The sequence below is a fragment of the Podarcis gaigeae genome (genome assembly GCF_964106915.1).
Source record: "Podarcis gaigeae genome assembly, chromosome: 1".
Lineage (NCBI taxonomy): Eukaryota > Metazoa > Chordata > Lepidosauria > Squamata > Lacertidae > Podarcis > Podarcis gaigeae.
Genome location: NC_139678.1, coordinates 23,901,633 through 23,917,199, shown reverse-complemented (window position 1 = coordinate 23,917,199; position 15,567 = coordinate 23,901,633). Strand labels below are relative to the sequence as shown.

General features: G+C 44.4%; 1 protein-coding gene across 1 annotated transcript in view; it reads right to left on the bottom strand.

Moving 5' to 3' along the window:
• The window catches only part of FOXN3 (forkhead box N3), a 193,323-nt gene extending 178,333 nt beyond the window's left edge, over positions 1-14,990 (bottom strand). Inside the window, exon 1 of the mRNA XM_083735609.1 lies at positions 14,935-14,990. The gene's annotated coding sequence lies outside the window, so the exon portion shown is untranslated. The remainder of the gene's footprint in view (positions 1-14,934) is intronic.
• Positions 14,991-15,567: the final 577 nt, after the last annotated feature.

The window sequence follows — 15,567 nt, the reverse complement described above, 5'->3', positions numbered from 1 at the left end:
TTTGTATCTCTGCAACTAAGGTTAATTATTTATCATGAATCACCTTGAACCATTTCTGTATAGAGATGGAAGCTGTACCATTTATACTGTTGAACGTAGCTGTAGACAGATTGCACAAGTATCCACAGTAAATTAGTTTAAGAAACCAAACCAAAATAAAACATGCTACAAATATTTTGAAAAGAACCAAAAAATTGAGTCTCATTTGTTATCAGACACTGAACAATCTGTTAAATTGGCTTTCACACTTACTAAACATGGCATCAAATTTCAGTTTTGAATGTAGAAATTACACAAGCTTGATTTAGCCTCTCCTATCGTCCCTACAGAAAGGGACTCAAAAGAAGAAAACTCATAAATGCAATTTGCATATTCCAAGCCATTTGCTAAAGAAAACTGCAGCAGGGCCATAACTTTGTACATATAAATGCACATAAATTATTAGAATGTTTTCTCTTGGCTAGTTTATTTTGCTTCCAGAGCACAACTTAAACGCGCACTTAAATGCTGATACTGAGGGAGTTATTATTGAATGGTTTTTATTAGCTGTGACCAGAAACTTCAATTCACAATGTGATTCCTTTAATTTGTTCTCTTTTTGCATTTGGAAACACACACGTACACACTGTTTATAACTCGTCAAGCAAGCCAAACAGCAAAGGACTGTTCATTCAATAGCATTGTCATGCCTTTGGCTCACTTGGCAGGACTAAGGCTTCACTCCTATAACCACTTACCCAGAGCTCCATCAAATTAAATGAGACTTAGGGCTCAAGTGTAAAAGACCCACACTTGTTGCTTGACTTGATTTATTTGTATGAAAAACTTAAAGAGTCTTAACTTCCAAGCAAAATCACAGACCAACAGCAACAAGATATGTAGAACAGGGCTACCCAACTTTTTATACCAAGTAGGCCACAAGAGAACTTCAACATGGAACCCATGGGCTGCATGTGTGGGGTGGGGAGCAAGCCCAAAATTTGACACACACACCCAGCCCTTGTGCTGCCTTCCCAAAGCCAGGTAAGTGAGGTGCTGGGGGTGTGGGAAGGAGGTACAAGGCTCTGGCAGGGTCCTAGAGCCCACCTACCTCTTCCCCAAAGCTGGGGAAGCACTAACTTGGGTTTTGATGAGGTCCTATAGGTGGGTAAAGGTAAAGGTAAAAGGACCCCTGACCATTAGGTCCAGTCGTGGCCAACTCTGGGGTTGCGGCGCTCATCTCGCTTTATTGGCCGAGGGAGCCGGCGTACAGCTTCTGGGTCATGTGGCCAGCGTGACTAAGCCGCTTCTGGCGAACCAAAGCAGCGGACGAAAATGCCGTTTACCTTCCCGCTGGAGTGGTACCTATTTATCTACTTGCACTTTGATGTGCTTTTGAACTGCTGGGTTGGTAGGAACTGGGACCGAGCAACGGGAGCTCACCCCGTTGCGGGGATTCGAACCGCCAGCCTTCTGATCGGCAAGTCCTAGGCTCTGTGGTTTAACCCACAGCATCATCATCCCTAAAGCACAACAGATACACCAAGAGCCACGTGGTTGCAAAACGAAACAAGCAGCCCCAGAAACGCAAGAGCCAGCTTCAGATGTTCCATCCAACAGAGCAGATGGTATCATTTGGCCCTGTGGCAGGGAGAGGTAAGTCAGGCTGCAGCAGGCCTTGATGTAGTCTTTGTCTCCCTCCAACACCCTCTTTTTCCTTCCTACTGGGCAGACGGTATCCATCTGGGGGGAAGGGACATCACTCAGCAGTAGACCATCAGCTTTGCATGCAAAAAGTCCCAGGTTCACGCCATGGCATCTCCAAGTGGGTGTCAGGGACTGGACTGAGGAGGAATGGTGGGGACCGCTCCCCCAAACCTTCCCGAGAAGAAGAGGACAGTATAGATTTAAAACAGTGGTTTGCAGAAGGTCATAGTTCAGAGGCTGCAGGGGGGGAGAAGCTGGGAAATATTGGGAGAGCAGCAGCAGCCATGGGAAGAAGAAGAAGAAGCACTAAGGGAGAGACAGCTGACAGACTCAGTGTCTTTTGAAAGCATGCCAGACCCCCCCCCCAGGACCCGGCGTGCATTGAGAGTAGTAGAACAGAAAGCTCAGAGGCAGAAAGCACAGATCAGCCGGCGCAGGGATGATGTAGAATAGGAGAGGGGTGGGACTTTACTTGGAGTAATGCCATTACTGAAATGGAGGGGCACTTTTCAAAACCTCTCTCTGTGAATACTGAATAAAGGGATTGGTAAGAACTCTTCTTGTTATTTGCTTCTTGGCTGCCCACCATGGGAGGGATAGGATTTCCTGAAGCCTGACACTAGGGCTGGGAGTGTCCCTCATCTGAAACTCTGGCAAGCTGTTGTCAGTCAATGTAGGCATATCCTCCAACATTTCTCCAATGAAAATAGGGACGTCCTATTCAATAACAATAGTAACAACAACAACAAACACCCCACCCATCTGACTGGGTTGCCCCAGCCACCCTGGGCAGCTTCCAACATATATAAAAACAGGGCCTTTTTTCAGCCGGAACTCACTGGAAATGAATCCCAGCACCTCTCAAGTGGGCACCATTGCCATTATAACAAGGGAGGCGTTTATGGTAAGTTCCAGCACCTCTTTTTCTAGAAAAACAGGACTGTATAAAAACACAATTAAACATGTAAAAGCTTACCTGTACAGATGTCTTCTAAAGGTTGTATAGTTACATATCTCCCTGGCTCAGGGGTCACATAACTCCATACCCCTCCCCCCAAATTTCTCCAATGAAAATAGGAAAGTCCTAAGGAAAAGCAGGGACGCGGGTGGCGCTGTGGGTAAAAGCCTCAGCGCCTAGGGCTTGCTGATCGAAAGGTCGATGGTTCGAATCCCTGCGGCGGGGTGCGCTCCCGTTGCTTGGTCCCAGCGCCTGCCAACCTAGCAGTTCGAAAGCACCCCCGGGTGCAAGTAGATAAATAGGGACTGCTTACTGGCAGGAAGGTAAACGGCGTTTCCGTGTGCTGCGCTGGCTCGCCAGATGCAGCTTTGTCACGCTGGCCACATGACCCGGAAGTGTCTCCGGACAGCGCCGGCCCCCGGCCTCTTAAGTGAGATGGGCACACAACCCTAGAGTCTGTCAAAAGCAAAGGAATCTGGGATCAAGTCAGAAACCGGATCGGCTTCTGTAAAATCGGAACCGTCCCTAGAAAACAGGCACACTTGGAGTGACTGAATACTAAGGCAGATGGGCCAATGGTGTGCCTGGGAATAGAGCAGTTTCCTATGTTCCTATTGGACTTGTGAATACAAGGGTACAGTCCGAATTGCCTTGTGGTTGCCCCTACTTGAATGCTTGCAATATCCCTCCATCGAGCATGAGCAACCCCTGGGAGGCTTGCATGAGGCCACACAGGGGGCTTGGCTTTCTCCTTGATGCCACCTCTTCAATATAGCTTGTGGGCAATTTCTCCAGGCTGACACCTTTACAACCACTGAATGGCTTCCCGTTTCACTGCAGAGATGTATGCCAGAGAAGATGCCATCATTTCCCTCCCACGCTTACACGAGAATCCTTGGGTCGAAAACTCCAATCATGGTCTGAGTTTAATGGCAGCAGGCAAGCCAACCCCCCAAATGACATCAAACACTGCAAGGTTAATGCTAAAATTCTAGGTTTAAGATTCTTCTGTAGAGGAGGGAAGTTTGAAGGGCTGTTTAGAAATATTTGCTTCTGTGCACGCACATGCGCACACAGACAGTAGCCCATCGTAAGTCTAATAAAAATGGGCCTCGGAGCCTTTAAGAATTGCTTACACCACTGAAAACGCTGCCTTAATTCCAGAACCATGGTGATTTTATGTGATCAGCCTTTCAGTGAGAACTAGAGAACTCACTGATGCCTCAGTAATACAGCCATGGAAGATGGCAATAATTTATCATCTCTGCAGTAGTTCAATCCCAGATGTACCATTTGCTAATTTATTTCCATATGCACCTGGCAGACAGATTAATCAGGCATCCATCCCTCTCTGAAACCTGGGTTGCACTTTACCCTTTTATCGGGGAAGAGGAAAAGAAGTGTACACAGCAAAACAAGAATTCCAGTTAAAAGGTGCTCTATCAAGTTTACTACTGGCTAAAAAAATAAATGATAGATTTTTTTTTTTAAGGCACAGCAAAACCACTTTGCACATCAGCATGTATTACTGCTATCATTTGTGGAGGTGCTTTGAGCTAAAATCTCAGAAAAGAAATGGGATTAAGCGGGCGAGAATGAGGTCTACATGATGGTTCTTGGGTTAGGTACACCAACGTGGTTCTGGCTTGTGCCTGTTGGTTTCTCAGGCACCGGGGGGGGGGGGGGGGAATGAACCTCCTCATTAAAGGGATTGATGAAATGAGTCTCTGCTACCAAATTATCATTGGAGATATCACTGTGAATACATCTTTAGCATTCCTGCTGGTGGTTTTCAGGGAATTGTTTCTATGGCCGCTGTTGATATTAATTAGATACCAATGCTACTGCTATCAAATGTTGTTAGATGTATTTAGACTGGATGTTCTGAAGTGAACATTCTGTGCAAAATCTCTGATTCCTCTGCAAAAAAGAGAGAGAGATAATTTCAAACAAAACAGCAGCTAATCAGCATTGAAAAGAGGTCACTGTCTGGAAGAACCCTCTTGGAACGCCAAGTACCAGGGAATGCTGTGGCGACGTACCTGCATTCCTGTCAGAGGGCATCCTCCTCCTCTCTGAATGCTTTCTCCTCCTTCATGTCCCCCTGAAATATTGTCGAAATGGGGATGTGTATTTAAACGTGGGAAGGAGAAAGAAAAAGGCCACATTCTCACCATATATTTAAAGCGCTATACCAGCACTTTAAATAGATACAGCTGGACCATAAAGAAGGCTGATCGCCGAAGAATTGATGCATTTTTGCTGGAGGAGACTCTTGAGAGTCCCATGGACTGCAAGAAGATCAAACCTCTCCATTCTGAAGGAAATCAGCCCTGAGTGCCCAATGGAAGGACAGATCCTGAAGCTGAGGCTCCAATACTTAGGCCACCTCATGAGAAGAGAAGACTCCCTGGAAAAGACCCTGATGTTGGGAAAGATGGAGGGCACAAGGAGAAGGGGACGACAGAGGACGAGATGGTTGGATAGTGTTCTTGAAGCTACCAGCATGAGTTTGACCAAACTGCGGGAGGCAGTGGAAGACAGAAGTGCCTGGTGTGCTCTGGTCCATGGGGTCACGAAGAGTAGGACACGACTAAACAACAACAACAACCAGCACTTTAAAGTACAATGGTACCACTTTAAACAGTCATGGCTTCCCCCAGAGAATTCTGGGAGCTGTAGTGTGGTAACGGTGCTAAGAGTTGCTAGGAGGCCCTTATTCCCTCCACAGAGCTCCAATTGGCAGAATTCCCTGAGAAGAGTGATTGATTGTTAAACCACTCTCAGAACTGCACCTCTGTGAGGAGAATTGAAGTTTCCTAATAACTCTTAGAACCCTTAACAAACTACAGCTCCCATAATTTTTAGGGGGAAGCCACGACTGTTTAAAGCGGTACTATTGTGCTTTAAATGTATAGTGTGAATGCAGCCTCCCTTTTCAGCTCAGCTCTAAATTAAGGCTGCAATCTAAGCCTGAGATCTGCTGGGCTGGAGGGGGTTTGGATAGGGCAGAGGCCTCCTTCCATTCAGCCTTCCATTGAAAGACCAGTTCGAGCTCAAAGGGCCTTTGAGCACAGTGCTGACAATCCCTCAACATTCTCCAAACCAGGACAGAGCCTAGTCCTGCTTGGCGTGATCATGGCTGTGGCTGCCACATTCTTTGCTGTTGTTTTGGTAGTGGCGTTGGTACCACTCATATATACATATATACTTCAGTAGTGGATGGGCAGCCAAATGGGCAGTAGTGAATGAAAGCCAAACTCATCTGTCATCTATGGAGACTGCGCACCATTTTAGGTTATCTTCCTAGAATATACGTCTGTGAAACCAGTACATTTCATAAATCTATGGACCAGGATGTTGCATTTTGGGTAACTTAAAAGAGTAGGCATCCCCCATGAATATCAGTTGTCTCATCCAGTATGTCTCTCTTGACCAGAAACAGCTCTCCAATATCTTTGGCAGAGATAATTCTCCACAGCTATTTAGGGTTGCCATATTTTGAAGAGCAAAAAAGAGGACGCTTTGACGACTCTCATTTTAAATACCCCTACTATATAGAATCATAGAATCATAGAGTTGGAAGAGACCACAAGGGCCATCGAGTCCAACCCCCTGCCAAGCAGGAAACACCATCAGAGCACTCCTGACATATGGTTGTCAAGCCTCTGCTTAAAGACCTCCAAAGAAGGAGACTCCACCACACTGCTTGGCAGCAAATTCCACTGTCGAACAGCTCTTACTGTCAGGAAGTTCTTCCTAATGTTTAGGTGGAATCTTCTTTCTTGTAGTTTGGAACCATTGCTCCGTGTCCGCTTCTCTGGAGCAGCAGAAAACAACCTTTCTCCCTCCTCTATGTGACATCCTTTTATATATTTGCACATGGCTATCATATCACCCCTTAACCTCCTCTTCTCCAGGCTAAACATGCCCAGCTCCCTTAGCCGTTCCTCATAAGGCATCGTTTCCAGGCCTTTGACCATTTTGGTTGCCCTCCTCCAGTTTGTCAGTGTCCTTCTTGAACTGTGGTGCCCAGAACTGGACACAGTACTCCAGGTGAGGTCTGACCAGAGCAGAATACAGTGGCACTATTACTTCCCTTGTATGGTATATGTATGGTATAGAAGCTGTAATATATTGCTGAGGGTGGCAGGGGGGAAAAGGAAGCAAGTCTTCAACCACCAGTTATGTCTATGTCCCATCCAGAAAGTATAGCCAGAGACATTTTGGCAAATGTAAAAAATTCACCCGGACAGAAATTTTACCCCTCAAAAAGAGGACATGTCCTGGAAAAAGAGGACACATGGCAACCCTAAACCTGATCCTTTAAACTGGAAATGCTGGCTACTGAAGCAGGTGACTTCTACGTTAACCAATGAACTCTGGCCCATTCTTTGAACAAAGATTAAAATGGAGTGAGCTTAAATAGCTGAGATGCAATACAATAACACAATTTTATGTCTGCCGAGGTCCCTGTCGAGGTTTATGACCCTACTGAGGTCAAACAACCAGGACTCCACCAGCTTTGGGCCAATAGCAGCATAACGTTCTGTATCTGCATCCTGCATATGAACAGTTATTGCCGGAATTGGTCATCCATGCAGCTTCCTCATAGATCATCCAGTGCACAGCAGCTATCTAGGAACTGAGCCTCAGCTCACGGGATCACTGATAAGTGCTGCATGAACAGCCCATTCCCATTAAACTCTTTCACATGTTTGCACATTTTAAAATGCAGGATTATTCATGACAAGAACCATTCTACAGTTTGAAATTCTGAATATTCATTCTAAAACCATAGCATGGGATCCTGATCCATAGCTGTCAACATTTCCCTTTTTTTAAGGGAAATTCCCTTATTCCGAATAGGATTCCTCGCAAGAAAAGGGTAAAGTTGACAGCTATGTCCTGATCATCTAAATCGCCCCCTTGCATTGGTGCATCATGCTCTTTGCTCAAACACCCCTGACAGCGTTTTGCTGGCTGAAACAATGGCTACTTCTTGAGAACACAGACATCTTGGATTTAGAGGGGTATGATAATGATTTCGGCTGGCATGCATATTTATGGTATGACAAGGTAAAGACCCACAGAAAGTTTAAAAACCACATTGTCAGAAAAGCACTGTACAATGTATGGACTCGGTATAAAGAATTGCTGGAACCTAAAACCCCCAGGTGGTTGTCACCAATGGAAGCTAAGGCGTTAAAAAAACTCAATATGGAATCAGATTGGCCAAAATATAGTGAAATCATAGAATATGATGGTGAAAAATTGAAACTACAAAGTTTTGAGAAACTAAAACCTAAAGTTCGGGATTGGTTACACTATTACCAGATTAATGAAACCTTTAAGCAGGACAGAAAGTTAGGATTTCAGAAGGAGAGGTCAAAGTTAGAAACAGAATTGTTAGAACCCAATACTAAAAATCTATCTAGAATGTACAATTTGCTGCTGAAGTGGAATACACAGGATGAAATGGTTAAATCAGCTATGATTAAATGGGCACAAGACATCGGTCATGATATCATGTTTGCTGACTGGGAACAGTTATGGACCACAGGTATTAAATTCACGGCATGTAGTGCCTTAAAAGAAAATATAATGAAAATGATCTATAGGTGGTACATGACCCCAGTCAAGCTAGCAAAGATATATCATCTGCCCAACAACAACTGTTGGAAATGTAATGAATGCGAAGGAACATTTTATCATCTTTGGTGGACCTGTCCTAGGATTAAGGCATACTGGGAAATGATCTATAATGAAATTAAGAAAATCCTTAAGTGGACTTTTGTAAAGAAACCAGAGGCCTTTCTCCTGGGTATGGTCGGCCAAACAATTCCAAAAAGAGATAGAACATTTTTTATGTATGCAACTACAGCAGCAAGAATACTCTTGGCGAAGTATTGGAAGACCAAAGAACTACCTACTCTGGAAGAATGGCAGACCAAGGTGATTGAATTCATGGGATTGGCAGAAATGACCGGCAGGATTCGTGATCAGAGGAGAGAGACGGTGGAGGAGGACTGGAAAAAATTTAAAACTTATCTTGAAAATTGTTGTAAAATTCCGCAATGATAGATGCCAGGGGATAGGATGTAGAGAATTACAGCTGTTAAAAATTAACTTTTAAGAAAAGTTCTTAAAGGATCTTAATTATAAAAAATTGGATAAAGAATTGCTAAAAAACTTTTTAAAATAAGGATGCAGTGAAGGGGAGGTCTGGGGAAGTCGCTTTGTGTTTTTATGTGTCGTGTTTTGTTTATGTTTCTTATGTTGTAAAATTAATAAAAATTACTTGGGAAAAAAAAACAAACACCCCTGACAAACCACCCCACTTACCATGGTGCAACACTGCAGAAGTTACTCACAGCCAAGGCGCTGCATCAAAGGACATGGACTCAAACATCCCCAAGTGGCTGATATAAGCAAACTTTACAAGCGACTGTGGAGCAAACTGTTACTGATCCGTTCAACTTAAGGATGTGGTTTTCAAACACCGTGTTCCATAGTGGGTTGGGAAGGGGTGGTTCTCAATGGAAAGATCACTAACAGAAGACAAGATTAAATGAAAGACAGGCATATCTTCTACCGACAGTATACGCTCCACTGGAGAGCGATGTGCCTCTCTTAGAGCCTACAAGCTAGGGAACCTGTGGCCTTCCAAACGTTTTGGACTAAAAGTCCCATTATCCCTGACTCTTGGCCATGCTGGCTGGGGCTGATGGAAGTTCTATTTTGTAAGTAGGTTATAATAAGCAGAAGATGAAGAATGGCTCTGTTCACTGTGGTTTAGATAACAAAAGGTGGCCATAGTTGGCCAATTGGTGTTAAAGAAGGATAGAACATTTTTTATGTATGCTACAACAGCAGCAAGAATACTCATCGCAAAGTACTGGAAGACGCAAGACCTACCCACCGTGGAAGAATGGCAGATGAAGGTGATAGACTATATGGGACTGGCAGAGATGACGAGCAGAATCCGAAACCAGGGAAGAGAAACGGCGGAAGAGGATTGGAAAAAATTCAAGGACTATTTAAAGAAATACTCTAAAATTAAGGAATGTTAGAATGACGCTGGATTATAAAATAAGAGGTTAATAGCGGTAAGGGATAATTTAAAGAAAATAAATAATATTGAAATTAAGTTAAAAGTAAGGGAAGGATTTGCTGATAATTTTATCAGAAATTAGAATACAGAAAGGGAAGGTATGAGGAAGTCGGGAAAGTAAGCCATAAGAAAGTGTAAATTGAATTTATACGTGTTTATTGTTTGTATCTCTTATAATGTCTTTTTTTCTTTTTTGTTTGTTATCGTGCTTGGTTGGTGTGTTAAAAATCTGTGGAAACTTCAATAAAAATTTATTTTTTTTAAAAAAAAGATAACAAAAGGTGGCAATTTCCCACCAAAAATTGAGATGGGGTGTTCAGATGGGATTGTGCTAATCAGGAGCTCTTGTTTCAGCACTTCTGATCTATGCACTCTAGGTTTTCACTCCATACGGGTTCCCAGCAAGTCCCTGTAGTGGACAGATGCCAGTGTGAGAGGAATGGATGTGATGTTCTCTGGCCTCAAGCTTAGAAACAGCCATGGATGGCAGGAGGCAGCTCTTCAGGAACCACTGTCTTCCTCCACTGCCAGATCTTCCATGCTGGAATAAGGTCCCAATGAAATCGAGAGGTATCTTAGCAATATGAATTAAGGTTTACAAAATAGGTTCTGACTGTCAAAAGCTTAAGCCACGATCTATTTACTCTTTGGGGCACCTGGATGAAAATAGCTTGACTGAGGGATGCATGGTGGATCCCTGCTCTTCATTCTGGCTTTCCCAACCTAGTGGCTTCCCAGTGTTTTGGACACCTTACCCCCACCAGTCTTGACCAGCATGGCCAATGACCAATACTGTGTTAACCTCCACATTCTCATCCCTCCCCTCAATAAATGCTGCAGTTTATCAGATGAGGTGAAACCAGACCCATTCAGCATAGGATAAATACAATCTTTTATCACTTCGATGGTCATAAAATAAGCGGGGGTGAAGCCACAGCCCTTTAAGGAAAAAAGGCAGCTCCTCAGAGGTTGCTAAGCCAACAGCAGGATTGCACTGGCCTGCCTTCAGAAGGCCTCAGCACATTGCTGAGACAACAGTTCTACCTTGCCTAGGTATGGAGGCTCCAGCCAACCCTTCACAGTGCCTGCCTTGTGTTTTTAAGGCCTTTGGGCCATAAAGGTAAAGGTACCCCTAACCGTTAGGTCCAGTCACGGACGACTCTGGGGTTGCGGCGCTCATCTCGCTTTATTGGCCGAGGGAGCTGGTGTACAGCTTCTGGGTCATGTGGGCAGCATGACTAAGCTGCTTCTGGTGAAACCAGAGCAGCGCACGGAAACGCCGTTTACCTTCCCACCGGAGCGGTACCTATTTATCTACTTGCACTTTGATGTGCTTTCAAACTGCTAGGTGGGCAGGAGCAGGGACCGAGCAACGGGAGCTCACCCCATTGTGGGAATTCGAACTGCCGGCTTTCTGATCAGCAAGCCCTAGGCTAAGAATATACTTTTTCTTAAAAAATAAATAAATGTTAAGATCCCAGTAGTATTTTTCTGATTCTAGTCAGAGCATATACAATAAATATTTGGATCTGTGGTGATTTGCACTAGAATAGTCAACTTGGTAGTGGGACGCAGGTGGCGCTGTGGGTTAAAGCCTCAGCACCTAGGACTTGCCGATCGAAAGGTCGGCGGTTCGAATCCCTGCGGCGGGGTGCGCTCCCGCTGCTCGGTCCCAGCGCCTGCCAACCTAGCAGTTCGAAAGCACCTCCGGGTACAAGTAGATAAATAGGGACCGCTTACAAGCGGGAAGGTAAACAGTGTTTCCGTGTGCGGCTCTGGCTCGCCAGATGCAGCTTTGTCACGCTGGCCACGTGACCCGGAAGTGTCTCCGGACAGCGCTGGCCCCTGGCCTCTTAAGTGAGATGGGCGCACAACCCCAGAGTCTGTCAAGACTGGCCCGTACGGGCAGGGGTACCTTTACCTTTACCTTAGTCAACTTGGTAAATCAGATGATTCAGGTGTTGGCATGTTTTTCTCTTGCTCGTTTCCTTATAAAAAGGCTGCATCTTCCCCAGAATTCCTATTTAACTAATGGACTAGAGTCTAATGTAAGGCAAACTATTAGGCTAGTCACTGAAAGGCAAGCTACGGCTGCGTCAATTACTCAAATATACCAAGGGGCTGAACTGTTTTTCCTTTGCACTTTCCTGGCTGAGATTGAACAGATGCAAAAGTGAAAAGCTGGATCTGAATTTCCAAGGGCAAAAAGTCAACCATGGAGCTTGCAGTCAATGCAATGTAACTCTGCATCATAGTTCTATGTTTAGCACAAGCCTAAAGTCCGGAAGTGCATGCAAAGTTTCAGGACCTTAGGCCATGTGCAAGGCTTAGAGGAGCAGGAAAGTTGCCCAGTGCAAACTGTATGTGCTATACCTACATGTTCCCTTTCAGGGAATTAAGAAATCAAAGTTTCCCCCCCCCCATAGTCTGTGTCCTAACAGTAAAATTATTAGGAGCTACTTCAACTACAGAACTGTCATCAGATGTGGAATGGAGCCATGTGACTCCACTGCCTGTCATGGTTCTGGAACCAGAAATGGAAAAGTCATCATTGGACTCTTCCTGAACCACTGTTCCTTCTTTAACTTTGAACTTGTCAACTATGCTTCCAGCGGTGTCTCTAGGAACATTCAGTGCCTTCGTGATCTTTTTGTATCCTGCTCCTTGTTTGTGAAGGGTCCTTCTTTTACCTTCTTGGACCATTCTCTTGACTTAGCCATTGTTTCTAACATGCAGCCAAATTTGACACTCAGTAAACCCCTAGCCAGTTCAGGTATTTCATGTGTTCCAGCTCAGGCACACCTGGTGCAAGCAATGATGTCCCTGATTAGTTGCATCAGGTGTGCTTGAGACAACAACTGTTGTATTTGTGCTGTTGTGAGGGATTCCGTTTAGGGGTTTAAATAGCAGTGAGACTGAAGAAGCCAGTATAAGTTGCAATTTCAGCTGAATTTGGGGAAACCTCTTGAAGCATCCGTTGTGTTGAACTATTTTGATTGCTTTTGTTTGATTTGCTCATTGCAAACAGCTGAAAGTCTGTAAATTTTGATAATAAACCCAATTTGCATTGGGGGTTGAATAATTTCGATTGCAACTGTATATTTTCATCTATCGATAAGTAGCCACAATGGCTGACAGAAGAGCTAAAAAAAAAAAAAAGTTTTAGAAAAAACATTTTAAAGACGTTTAGAAGAGCTCCGAAATGACCTCTCCAGACTGAGTGAATGAGCGGGAAAATGGTGAATGCAATTTTGTGTACATGGGCATAAAGTGCTGCACATTGGGCAATAATAATAATAATAATAATAATAATAATAATAATACTGCCAGTATCATAATGCTGTTATAGGAATCTATGGTTCGGCTGCATTTGGAAAGCTGTGTATAGTTCTGGTTGCCTCACCTCAAAAAGGATATTATAGAGTTGGATGGTTCACCCTCTCTGTTTATATACCAGTAGAACAGCATGGATGCAAAATCTGGAACTGTACTGGAGCTAGGCGCTAGCTTGGAAGGCTCTTCCAACACCATTTGGACTTAATTTTTGTAGATGCTGGTGCCAACCATAAATGGTGGAAGCCGTACACTGACGTTGGCTTACAAATAAAATGGCACTAACTGTACAACAGACAACCTATACCAGAATGGGATAGAGATTAGAGTGACACTGAAACCTGCAACTTGCTAGACGCAAAGCAGAAGTTCAATAGGGATTGATGCGCCCTATTAAAAGTTTGAGGCATCCTCCCAATGCAGCAGGAGGACCTGGGAGAAATTGTGCCTCTAACTGGAATGATCCGGTTTAACACAGCACAATGATTAACAGGGGTGTTGAGGACTCCTATTTACGTTGCAGTGAATCTCAGCGTTCCTATATGCCAGTTCCTGTAATTCCAGATTCATTCGGGGAACCCCTGTAAATAATCACACGTCAGGCACTATCGCATTCAGCATATACTTGAGATTTTGGACATTCACTATATTTGCTTGGCATTGCCAACTTCCGTAGGCTAACAAGGGGCACTATGTAGATTATGCCCTGTGCGTGTCTAGGGGAAGGGAGAACAGAAGTGGATTAGCAGTAGTGCTTAGAGCAAAGGAAGGGCTGTGGCTGAATAGCAGAGCATATGCTGTGTTTGCAGAAAGTCCCAGGTTCCATCGGAAAGACTCCTGCCTCAGACGCTAGTGATCAGCTAACAATCAGTGCAGACCGTGTTGAGCTAGTTGGACCAAATAGTGACTAATGACTCTGTGCGAGACAGTTCCCTTACATTCCATGCGAAGGGGAGGGAAGGAACCGTCAAGAGAGAGACCAGCCTGTTCCTTCTCCAACCACTTATGGCTACTTCTTGGAAAATCAAAACAGTAAGTTAGCTGCATAGATTTTGTACGGCACATCCTGACATTCAAAGAATCCATGCACATAGAACAGCAACACAACTCAATTTCACAGACTCTGCATTACAGTTAAAATCCACAGAGTTAAAACTTACTCTATCATTCATATAAATTTGAGAATTTCCTTGCCTGAAATCACACACAGTTAGCAGTTAACAGTTTTCCTCAGGAGGGGGGGAGGGGGGAGGGAGTAGCAGCAAAATAATTTTAAAAATCAGGATTGCCTAATGCCTAGTCTCACAAATTACAAAAGCATTCAAGGATGACGAGGCTCCAAATCTCCCCAAATTAAGCCAGCAATCAGGCAGACAGCTATGGTTCTAACCTGCAGACAGCTTTGCAATGGAAACATCCACAATATCAACCGCGAAGTCTGAAGTCTCTCAACAGTCTGCAGCCAACCCCTATTGTGCTACAACAAATTTGCAATCTCTGTCTACACAGTTAAAAGGGGAGCGAGAGGCAGAAAGGAACACCCTCTGCAACCTTGCCGTGACCACATGCTTCTTAAACATCTCATTCCTCAGCTATTGCCCTTGTCTGCATTCAGCCACATTCACTCCAATTTGATCGTTTTTGCCCGAATCAAGGCAGACTTCTCAACAGCCTCCTACAACTTTCAACTCTGACCGTGCCGTTCGCAGGGCCCAAGCGGAATTGCAAGGGTCCAGGGGCTGTTTCCCTGAGACGAGCTTCCACAAAATTAGCCTCAAGACATTTGAATCTAGAGCTTAAGATTGGTATATAGGAGAGAGAGAAAAAATTCTTTCACACTTACTTAAGATAGTGTATGTGCTTCCTTGCCCACTGATGCGATATCAGAAACCTGCAAGCTACTATTTCTGCAACTGTGTCACTGTAGATAGTCTGAAACATGTACGTAGCTGTTGCCATGGAAACAAACACAGCTAGGGTAGAGAGCGAAGCTGTGTTAATTCCTTCAGCCATGAACCCCAGGGGAACACTAACATTCATCTTCATTCTCCTTTTGTCTCTGACTGCTTTCATTCTTCCCACCCCACCCCCCCTTCATCTTATCAAATGCACTATATAGATATATGGATATGGCAACACCTGCAGGTACACATTGACTGAACAAGGCAAGCCTCGGGTGTTAAACCAAGAGGCAGAAGGGCTGTCCTCTTACACCTTGCCAAAACGTCACTTTGGAGGATGCTGGAAACAACTTCACTTTCTGCAGGGGACCGAAGACTTAATGCGCACCAATTTTATTTTATGGGTTGTAAAGAGTTACGTCCGACCTAACTGGGGCACCTGAGATGCACGAATGGGGACAGGTAAAGTGGGAAAGCGCCAGGTTCCGTCCTTGAGCACATATTTAAACTTTGCATTTATATGCTGCCCTTCCCTTCAAGGAAACCAAATCGGGGTCCACGGATCTCCCCATCTT